Below are 10,626 nucleotides of genomic sequence, written 5' to 3'. Positions count from 1 at the left end.
TGGGTTACCCCAGCATGCCTGAGAACCACGGGGCGGATGTCAGTAGCATACAGATGAATCTCGTCCCCCGCCCCAGGGGTTTCCAGCGTGCAGGGATCTGAGTGGCTGGTGCTGGGAAGCCTCCCAGGTTGATTGCTGGAGAGAACTTTCTGATGGAGCCCCAGGTCCCTGGCAGATTGGGCTGACCGTCTTCTGGCTGGAAAAGTGGGGCTGGGGGGCAAAGGAAAGGAAAGGAAACGCTGCCTGAGGTGGCCCTGGAAGGGGTGGACCCCTCCGTAAATGAAATGGAGTTTACTTAAAATAATTCCATTCTCTTTAGGCCACAAAACATATGGGTTTGGGATGGGTCTGAGAAACCCAGGAAGGAGTTTGGGGCCCAAGCAGATTAGTGTGTGGTTGGGGTCCTGCCCAGCACTCCTGTAGGAAAGGGCCAGCTTCTGAGCTCGAGGCATTTTTGTCTATGAACAATTCTTTTGTCTTTTCCTTTCTTCTTCTCTATTTTACATTTTTTAAAAGAGCAACTTTAGCCACTTCCTCTTCCCACCCCCAGGGATTCAAGCATTTGGAGGCAGTTGACTCAACTCTGTGAAGCCTGGGTAATAAATCCAGCCTGAGCAAGATGGGCAGGACCCCAAAGCTCTGTGGTTGCCACTTCTGGGCCTGACCTAAACCCATGTCCCCTTGGCAGCCTGCCAGGGGATCCCCAGGGAAGGTGGTGGAGATGATGGGGTGGGGAGACCCTTAGCACTCTTTGTAGGGGGTCGGGCAGGTGGAGGCAGAGGCCTTGCAGGACCAAGTTCTGGGGTCTCGTCTTCCTTGGATGTGGCCCAGGGCTGCCGGAAGTGGTGAGGTGGGAGCGCTGGGTCGGTGGCAGGTGGGCAGAAGTAGGTGACACAGTTGAGGGGTTCTCTGGTAGCCAGTGGATGGCAAGGAGGAGGGCTGGTGTGTCCCCTAACACTTCTGAGAGTGGCTGACTCCTTGGTGCCTTGAGTACTTGGAATCCTCCAGCAGGTGACGCAGGATGTAGGCCCAGTTGAGGAAGGTGTTCCAACGAGGTGGCCTTCCTGACATGCTGGGGCACCAGCCCCCCTCCTAGTCTAGCTGCTCTCTGTGGGCCCCTGCAAAGAGGGCCTATCTTTAAGCCTTCATGCTTTTTTTTTCTTTTGTTAAGTTTTATTTATTTGTTTGTTTGTTTGTTTTTATTTGTTTATTTTTGGCTGCACCGCGTGGCTTGCAGGATCTTAGTTCCCCGACCAGGGATTGAACCTGGGCCCTGGCAGTGAAAGCACCGAGTCCTAACCACTGGACAGCCAGGGAATTCCCTAGGCATCCCTGCTTTAGGCATTGAGGAAGACCCAGAATTCAGTGCATCTTTGTGCAATAAAATTGCCCTTGGCCCCAGGGTCTTTTCTCATAAGGGACACACTTCAAAAGGCAGCCGTTATCAAAGAGAAACAAAGATGAACACTAGGGGGCTTCCCTTCCCTGGTGGCGCAGTGGTTAAGAATCCGCCTACCAATGCAGGGCACACGGGTTCGAGCCCTGGTCCGGGAAGATCCCACATGCCGCGGAGCAACCTAGCCCGTGCGCCACAGCTACTGAGCCTGCACTCTAGAGCCCACAAGCCACAACTACTGAAGCCCGCGCGCCTAGAGCCTGTGCTCCGCAACAAGAGAAGCCACTGCAATGAGAAGCCCGTGCACCGCAACGAAGAGTAGCCCCCACTCGCAGCAACTAGAGAAAGCCCATGCACAGCAAGGAAGACCCAACGCAGCCAAAAATAAATAAAATAAATTTCAAAAAAAAAGCTGGACACTAGTTAAAGTGGTAAGGACTGATTTTAATCAGTAATATACTATTGTAGTATATGACTGCATTGGAAGAGTCCAATGTGAATTGGGCTCACTTTGCTTTATTCAGTGGTGACTCGGTGCTTTAAAGGGAGGATGAGGGAGTGGGGACGGGGCTGACTGGGGGCTCTGTAGACTCAGGGAAAAAGGGGAGGGGACTGGTCCAGGTGAAGCCCTTATGGACTTGCTAACTGGCCTCTATCAGAATGGGGCTCCTACGCTCCCACAGAGACTGGGAAACAGGGGCACTATCTTCAGATGTTGGCTGGAACAAACAGTACATTATTTTGGCTGCCTTGAGTGTTTTCAGGCAGCCACTTTAAGGGGGGCATGGGTCACGGGGACTTGAGCTGTTGGAAACAATGTTAGTGCTTGTCTTTATAGGCCCAGGTTGACAGGCCTAGTGAAGAAGAGGGCTCAGAGGAGCCTGGCGAGAGTTTGGGCAAGGAGAGGTTCTTTGTCACCGTTCGCTTCTGGAGAAAGCCTGGGAAATCTGCAGCTCTGATTATCTCAGTGCAAAAGCAGCAGACCCACACTGCCCTAACAGGCCAGCCCAGACCAGCCCTCGCCGGGCCTCAGGGCACCTCCGACAAGTGAGGGGGTCAGCACATCAGGTATCTGTGGGTCCTTCCAGGGCCGCCTTCTGGATTAAGACTATGGTCGGAAAATAAATAAACAAATAAATAAATACATACATACATAAAAATTTTAAAAAGACTACGATCAGGGGAGGCAAATGAGGCACTCACCTCAGGTGCAAAATTTAAAGGAGGTGCCCCCAAAATAATCAATATAAATAATATTTTAATTCAATGTCTTAATAAATCAAAATTAACACCAAAAAGTGTTTTGATGAACAGAATATCACAATTTTAAGTAAAGATGGGATCTGACAGTGCTGGCATTAGGGTGAGGTAAGGGAGGCCTGGCTGTGCAAGCTGCATCAGACCCTTGGGCAGCCAGGTCCTGGAGGCGGAAACTTCTTCGCTCCCTGCCTGTCATATTCACTCCTTCCACTAGGGGGCGAACGTCTACCACACAAACCTCCAGTCCTGAGGCTTAGAGGCTGGAAGATCTACCCTGGTTTCTTCTCCAGGCTGTTTTCTAGATTCTGAGCCAAAGGAAAAAAGAGAGAGGGAGAAAGAGAGAGAGATTCTGATCCGTGATATTATTCGACCATGACCCTCAGCTGGAGAAAAGAAAAAGAATAAGAACACAAGAACCACACATCTTTCTAGCATTTTCAGTTAAAGGGATTTCACATACATTCTAAATTACAGAGGCAGCTGGTAGAGTGCAGGAATACCGCAGTTGTCCGGGAAACAAGAAATCTGGGTTCCAGTCCCAGCTCTGTCTTCTTCTGATTCCTTGTGTGGCTTTGGCCAAGCCATTTCACGTCAGGTGGCCTCAGTTTCCCTATCTGTGAAACGAAGGATTGAATCAGATGGTCTCAAAATCCATTTTGGCACTAAACATTTATGCTTCTGTCTCCAAAGCAGAGCTAAGAAAAGAGGCTGAAATTCCTGAAACGTAAATTAAAACAGCTGGATGAATCAGGCCAGCATGTTCTGACGCATTGAACGTTCACATCTGGCCCTCTGTTTCCACTGAAGACGATCAGTGGTTGCTGTTATTAGGTTTCCTGAGCTGGAAGATAATAACATTATTATCTAACTGAACATAAGCCACATGCTGGGTGTTATGTGTATTGTCGCTTCTCAGCTTCTCCGCACCCCTGTGAGCAGCTACTACGATCAACATCCCCACTTTACAGATGGGGATAGTTGAGTCCTAGAGAGCTTGGGTCAATGCCAAAGATCAATGCAGTAGGACTGGAACCAAGCGGGCGCATCTAGAGGCTGCACTTTCAGCTACATGGGCCATGAGCGGGCCCCTCTGTGGGCAATAGGCCCTCCCCACCACCCTGTGTGCCCCCTGTGGAGGGGAGCCAGAGAAATGAGGGCAAGTGCCCTGACTTGGAAGCACTCCTATGTAGTGGGGTTTGGGTCCCAAGTATTTCCCTCCCGCGAAGCAGGATCCTGTCTAGTCAATTACAGATTTCATCTCAACTCAGCAGACATCTCTGAAGGCCTCACTGTGGTCGGGGAAGGCACCTGTGGTCCCCAGGACAGGTGGGGAGTCAGAAGCTCACAGGGTAGAGAAGCGTGTGGACAGAGCTGCCCCTCCTCCAGCCCTTTAGTTTCCTTGATGGGGCCTGGGAGTCTGGTCCTTTACAAGCTCCTCAGCCAACTCTGAAGTACAGCCAGCTTTGCCAATCCCTGGGCCAGGCTGAGGGGAAAACTAGAATAGAAAAGACTCAGCTTCTACTCTTTGATGGGGCTGGAGCCTACGTGTGTTTCTTTTTCTTCATTTTCCCCTTTGCTGGTGTCCCTTCCACAGCTGTCCTCAGGCCTAGGTGGGCGCTGGCTGTGGAGCTCTGAGGGTGAGATGGAAGTTACCCTCACAGGCCTAGCTCCTCATGCAGCGGCTGAGGGCAGGAGGAGGGTAGGTGCTTACTTATTGGCTCCTAATAACCTCTGCAAAATTCCAGGCCTCTCCCTGCTCTGGAGACAAAAGCCTAAACAGAATTTCTCAGAAAGGGCCTGGCTCTGGGCCAGTCGCTTTTTAATTTTTATTTATTTTTATTTTTATTTCCTCTGAGGCATTTTATCTGCACGTATGTATTACATCCCTAGAAAAAGAATCCAAGGATTCTCCCTCCTGTGTGTTTTCATCTTGCTTCTTCATGGTCCATGATGCCAGCTGAGGTTATCAGTACAATGAAACCAAACGGATGAGATGGGAGCAGGTTATTCTGCCATTTTTCTAGATCTTTGAGTTGCACATCAAATCCGGGGCTGATAACTCCACACTTATTTAGCCTGCCTGTGAGGTTCACAACAATTTTCCCAGCCCTGTGATCACCAATGATTTCAAATTCACCAGCGTAACCATGCTTCATCATCACAGTTAGAAACCTGACGATGGCTTTGGAGCTCAGCCTAAAAATATGCAACGCTTCACGAATTTGCGTGTCATCCTTGCGCAGGGGCCATGCTAATCTTCTCTGTATCGTTCCAATTTTAGTATATGTGCTGCCGAAGTGAGCACAAGTTGCTTTTTTAAAAAAGATATTCTTTATCTACTTTATCATTTTGCCTCAGATTGACCCTGATTAAAATCAAGAAGGAAAGGGACTTCCCTTGGCGGTCCAGTGGTTAAGACTCAGTGCTTTCACTGCCGTGGGCGTGGATTCATTCTCTGGTCGAGGAACTAAGATCCTGCAAGCCTCATGGCGCGGCCGAGGGAAAAAAAAAACCAAGAAGGAAGAGTTTAGCTTCATCTCTGGTATTTATTTTCACTGATGCCCTTGTAAACTCACAACACCAATTCATCCCCACCCCAAGTGATGTTTCAAGCTGAGGCTGACAATAACCGAAAATGGCCTCCTGGTGTGAAAAGTCCACGTTCCACGTGGGGCTTTCTCATCCCATAAAGCACATTTAATGTATGAGCTTCATTACATGGAGATCAAGGGCCTCAGAAGGTGAAAGGCTGAGGAGGGCATTAAATCCTGAAACACTTCTCAGCTGCCCCACCACTTGGCAGAACTATATGGGCAAATCGCTCTTGAAAAGCACCCCATCGGCTACTTTGAATCCCACTCCAAGCGTGCTACAACCAGAACCTGTCCGAGGGGGACATGGAAGTCTGGAAGAGCCACCTTCTATAAGGAGGGAGAGGAGAGGAGAGTGGGGGTCCCGCAGGTGCCTGCCCACCCCTGCAGTGCAGTCCTCTAGTCCAGGGCACAGGCAGCTGTGAGGAGCCAAGTTTGAACTGGTGGACTTTATCAAGGGGCCGATTCTGGCCATTTAGTCCATAGATATTTATCAAACCTCAACCCAGTGAGTTAGGCATTGGGGATGCTGGGGTGAGCAAAATGCAGATATTGGTCTCTGTCTTCTTGGAGCTTAGAGTCTCGCACAGGTGACAAGCATTGGACACATGACCAGAGAAATAAATGTAAAATGTCAGCTGTGAGATGGTGACATGAGAATAAGGAGAGGATTTGTCCTGGTAAGAGTGTAGAGAACTTTACTGGTAGAGCGATATGACCAAGCTGAGATCTACAGGGTAAGTTAGCAGGAGGAAGAGTGGGGAAGGCCTTCCAGGGGAGCAGTGAGGGGAGCTTCCTATGTAAAGGCCCGGTGGTGGGACCAGCAGGGTGGGCCGTGGGAATCAAAGGAGTCCCCTCACCCAGGTCATGGTGTGAAGGGAGCGAAGACTGCAAAATAAGAAGGTGAGGGGGCAGAGCTCAGACCTTGAAGGCTGCTAGGTCAAATTCAAGACTTCTGTCGACTCTGAGAATAAAGGAAAACCACAGAATGATTTTAAGTGAGTGGGTGATGCAAGCAAATTTGGGTTTTGAGAAGATCATTCTTGCAGCCATGAGAACATTTCAACGTAACCTAAAGAGGAGCTTTCTAATGGAATGCTTGACCTTGGGAAAGTAATAACAATAAACACATTTATTGGGCTCTTACTAGGAATGAACCCTTTGTGCCATGTGTTTATCATGGATTAACACCTTTGGCCTCGAGGACAACGTATAAGGTAGGTGTATTACTACGATGCACTTTTTACAGAGGAGGGAATAGAGGCTCAGGGAGGCTCAGAATGTTGGCTGAGGTCACACTCGGTGAAGCTGCAGAGCTGGAGTTCAAATCCAATTCTGTCTGAACTCAGAGGCCCAGAGAGCTGCAAGGAACCGCAGCCCTGGTCCTCAGCCTGGGTGGCACAGTGGAATCTCCTGAGTGGGCTGTAAATATTCAAATCCTCCCCCCTTAGAGATGCTGATGTAAGTAGCCCAGAGTGCAGCCTGGGCTTTGGGAATTTTTGTAAACAGGTGAGTCTGTTATGAGTTCCCATTCCGCTCAGATAGGCTGGGATATTAGGACTCACCAGTCCTGCTGCCAGAAGCCTCCCCCCCGCCCCCCGCCCCACACCTGCCCCCAGGGGACTGGGTTTCTGGAACTGGCAGATGGAGGCTGAGGGACCTTGGTAACGTTGCTCTAACGTTGGCTCTAACGGCTGGGCAGGGAGAGGCAAGCCCTCAAGGCTACACCTCTGAGCCCTGCCAGCCCCCTCACCTCTGGCTCAGACCCAGCCTGCAAACAAGTTGACAGGAGGAAGAGAACAGGTCAGCTGATCTCGGTGGGCACAGCCAGAGCTGCTGCTGGCTGTCGGCCCGTTACCAGGGACTGATCCACTCCTCTGAGAGCATCTGGAGCATTCGCAAGTAGTGGGAACATCCCTTACCTGCCCCCTTGGGGCTCCTTGGCTTCTTGTGGGTTCGGCTGCTTGGAGCAGGTTATGGATGTTTGACCTCCTCCCCTTTCCCTCTCCAGCCAGGCTGGTCTGCTGCCGCTTAAACCTGCCAAGTTTACTCCCCCTTCTAGGCCTTTGTACGCGGCGGTCCCTGGGCTTAGAATGCCTTCCCCCAGCCAGTCACTCGGCGACGCTAGGCCTGGAACTCAGGTGGGGCGCAGACGGAGCTCTGAACAGACTCTGAGTTGAGAGGCTCACAGGCAGGCTATACCCAAGGCTCCTGCTCCTCTCAGACACCTCCTGCCTGGCACGTGGGGGGGCGTCTTTATCTGCCCCCAGGGAGACCAGCCCCACCTGAACCACCATCACTCCTACAGTCCAAAGACTCAGGTCACAAATGCTTACCTGACCCTCTCTGAGCCCAGTGGCTGCACAACCACAGGAAATTAGAAAGAGATGGGGCAGCAGAGAGTGAAAAACAATACCTCACTTCTGGGGGTTGCTTTCTGCCTTTTCCAGAGCCTTCTGGAGCTATTATCTCACTTATAGACTCAGAATCTGACAGCCTCATGGTGACTGCATATGCCCCGCCCCCATAATACAAATAAGAAACTTTAAGGGCGGGGAGGGGGTGCGGGGGGTGGGGTTGGGCGTGTTGCGGAGATTTTATAGCTGGTACAAAGTCATGCAACCTAAACTACAACCCCAGACCATTTTGATGCACCTTTGATTTTCCGGATAACTCTGCAAGACTGGCAGAACAGTACCATCAGCCCATTGGACAGATGAGGAAATAGAGGTGCAGAGATGAATAATCTGCCCAAGGTCACACTGGAACTCACTGGCAAACAGAGACCAGAAATCTATGCCCTTGGCCCTTGCCAGCATGACACCACAAAGCCCTGCTCCTGAGAGGGACAGAGAGAAGGCAGGTGGGGTCCCAATAATGCCAGTCAACATGAGTGGAAAAGTTGCTTTTAAGACTGTGAGTTCAGGCTTCCCTGGCAGCGCAGTGGTTGAGAATCCACCTGCCAATGCAGGGCACACGGGTTCGATCCCTGGTCCGGGAAGATCCCACATGCCAAGGAGCAGCTAAGCCCGTGTGCCACAACTACTGAGCCTGTGCTCTAGAGCCCATGAGCCACAACTACTGAGCCCACGTGCCACAACTACTGAGCCCACGTGCCACAACTACTGAAGCCCATGCGCCTAGAGCCGTGCTCTGCAACAAGAGAAGCCACCGCAATGAGAAGCCCGTGAACCGCAGCAAAGAGTAACCCCCGTGTGCCACAGCTAGAGAAAGACCGCGTGCAGCAACAAAGACCCAACGCAGCCAGAAACAATAAATAAATAAAATAATAAAATAAATAAATTTATTAAAAAAAAAAAGACTGTGAGTTCTCAACTCCTCAGAGCTAGAGTTTGCCGGACAAGCTCAATCCCAGCCCAGCTTTTTTCTTTGACCTCTAGGAGTCTTGGTTTTCTCATTTATTAAATGAGGATAGTAATAATCTCCTTACTTCATAGGTAATTGCGAGGATTAAATGAGATAAAAAGCCCCCCAAATGCATGACCTGTACTTGACAGGCAACAAAGAGTAGTTGCTATTTTTACTTTAATAACCATTATTACAATTTCCATTATAATAATAACCATTCTGGAAAACAAACCATTAAAACAGCTTCCTCCATGGATGGGGCTTCCTGGGCTCCCAGCTGGTGAAATCAGTCCAAAGAGAATCTCTCCCTTAGTCTTTCCTTTTTTTTTTTTCCTCGAAATACATTGGTGTACTGGAGCCAATGTACTGGCTTCTGAGGGCCTATTGTTCCATTTTCAGGAACTTTGTGGGCTGGTTGTTAAACACAGCCATTATTAAAAAATAAATTATATAAGCTGTTTGGAGTCAATTCTTCATGAGTCTCTCTCATTTCAGCTGGTCCTGTGAGTGGAAGCACTGACTATCTTTGTTCAGGACTATCTTTTCAAACTTGTTTGTATAGTGTTTCCCTCAAGATAAAAAGGGCAGTTTTCTTATTGTCCAGAGTAATAAAGATAATGTCTGCCTTTGAGCATTATATAAGATGATAACTTAGCATTCAGATCCCTAAACGCAGAATTCCTCTCCTATATACAACCCACTGCATGGATAAGTGCCATTTTGCATCACCCTTTGGGAATTGGGGCTCAGGGAACTAGTACAAGGTAATGCTGACACTCTAGTTACTGCAGTTGCTGTAAGTAATAAAGTCCTTTGTCTCTAACCCAGGAGTCTCATGTCTTCTGCCAGCATCCATGAAACTGACAATGTAGCTTGCAAGTAGGGTAAACTTTTAGAACCTCCAAAGTTCTTGACATAAATTTAAAATGAAATAAGTTATATTTAAAACAAAGTTGATAAATACTCAAAACGCATCATTTCCTTCTACATTTTATTATTATCTATACTTCTGAGGTCATCTGCATCTCCTGTAAGTGTGGGCATATTACATAATGGTGTGCTTCTGTGGATCTCTTCCCAACTGTGTGCTCAGGGGCATCATATCAGTTGCTTGCAATCAGCTATAAAGGTTGTATTTATACCGTGGAAATTATCCCTCCCCCACCAAGAACTTGTTGTGAAACATTTACCATCACATCACCAACTAAATCCCACAAACCCCTCCCCAGAAGTTCTCAGACCTTGATGTTTCTAAAGATTTGTTAAAATGCAGGCTCCAAATTGGACATCCATAGGTTTAAAAAAAAAAACCTCAATCTAAATCTCACACTTTATTTATTTATTTATTTATTTTAATTTATTTATTTACTTATTTGGTTGCACTGGGTCTTAGTTCTGGCAGACGGGCTCCTTAGCTGCAGTTTGAGGGCTCCTTAGTTGAGGCACGCAGGTTCCTTAGTTGCGGCATGCATGTGGGATCTAGTTCCCCGCCCAGGGAATGAACCCAGGCCCCCTGCACTGGGAGCACAGAGTCTTAACCACTGCGCCACCAGGGAAGTCCCTAATCTCACACTTTATACAAAAACTAACACAAAATTGATCATAGATTTAAACTCAAGCTATAAAACTTTTAGAAAAAACATAGAAGAATATCTTTAGGATCTGACTAGGGAAAGAGTTCTTAGACTTGACACCAAACCATGACCTTAAAAGGAAAAATGTTTAAGTTGGACTTCATCAAAACTAAAAACTTTTAGTCTGTTAGGAGGATGAGAAGACAACCTACAGAGTGGGAGAAAATATTTGCAAACCACATATCTGACAAAGACTAGTATCTAGAATATATTTTTAAAACTTTTTAAAACTCAATATTAAAAAAGCAAGCAATCCAATCAGACCATAGGCAAAAGACATAAAAAGACATTTTCCTGAAGAAGACATACAGATGGCAAATAAGCAGGGAAAAAAGGTGTTCAAGATCATTAACTATCAGAGAAATGCAAATTAAAT

General features: G+C 48.2%; 1 non-coding gene across 1 annotated transcript; it reads right to left on the bottom strand.

Annotated features, from left to right (window-relative positions):
- Window positions 1-4,854: 4,854 nt before the first annotated feature.
- On the bottom strand, window positions 4,855-4,961 carry LOC114236405 (U6 spliceosomal RNA). The gene has a single exon (XR_003622376.1). It is a non-coding gene; the product is annotated as a U6 spliceosomal RNA (small nuclear RNA).
- Window positions 4,962-10,626: the final 5,665 nt, after the last annotated feature.

The sequence above is a fragment of the Balaenoptera acutorostrata genome, chromosome 2, assembly GCF_949987535.1.
Source record: "Balaenoptera acutorostrata chromosome 2, mBalAcu1.1, whole genome shotgun sequence".
In the NCBI taxonomy this organism is placed as follows: Eukaryota; Metazoa; Chordata; class Mammalia; order Artiodactyla; family Balaenopteridae; genus Balaenoptera; species Balaenoptera acutorostrata.
Note: the sequence above shows the minus strand (reverse complement) of the source record. Positions and strands in the feature narration are given on the sequence as shown.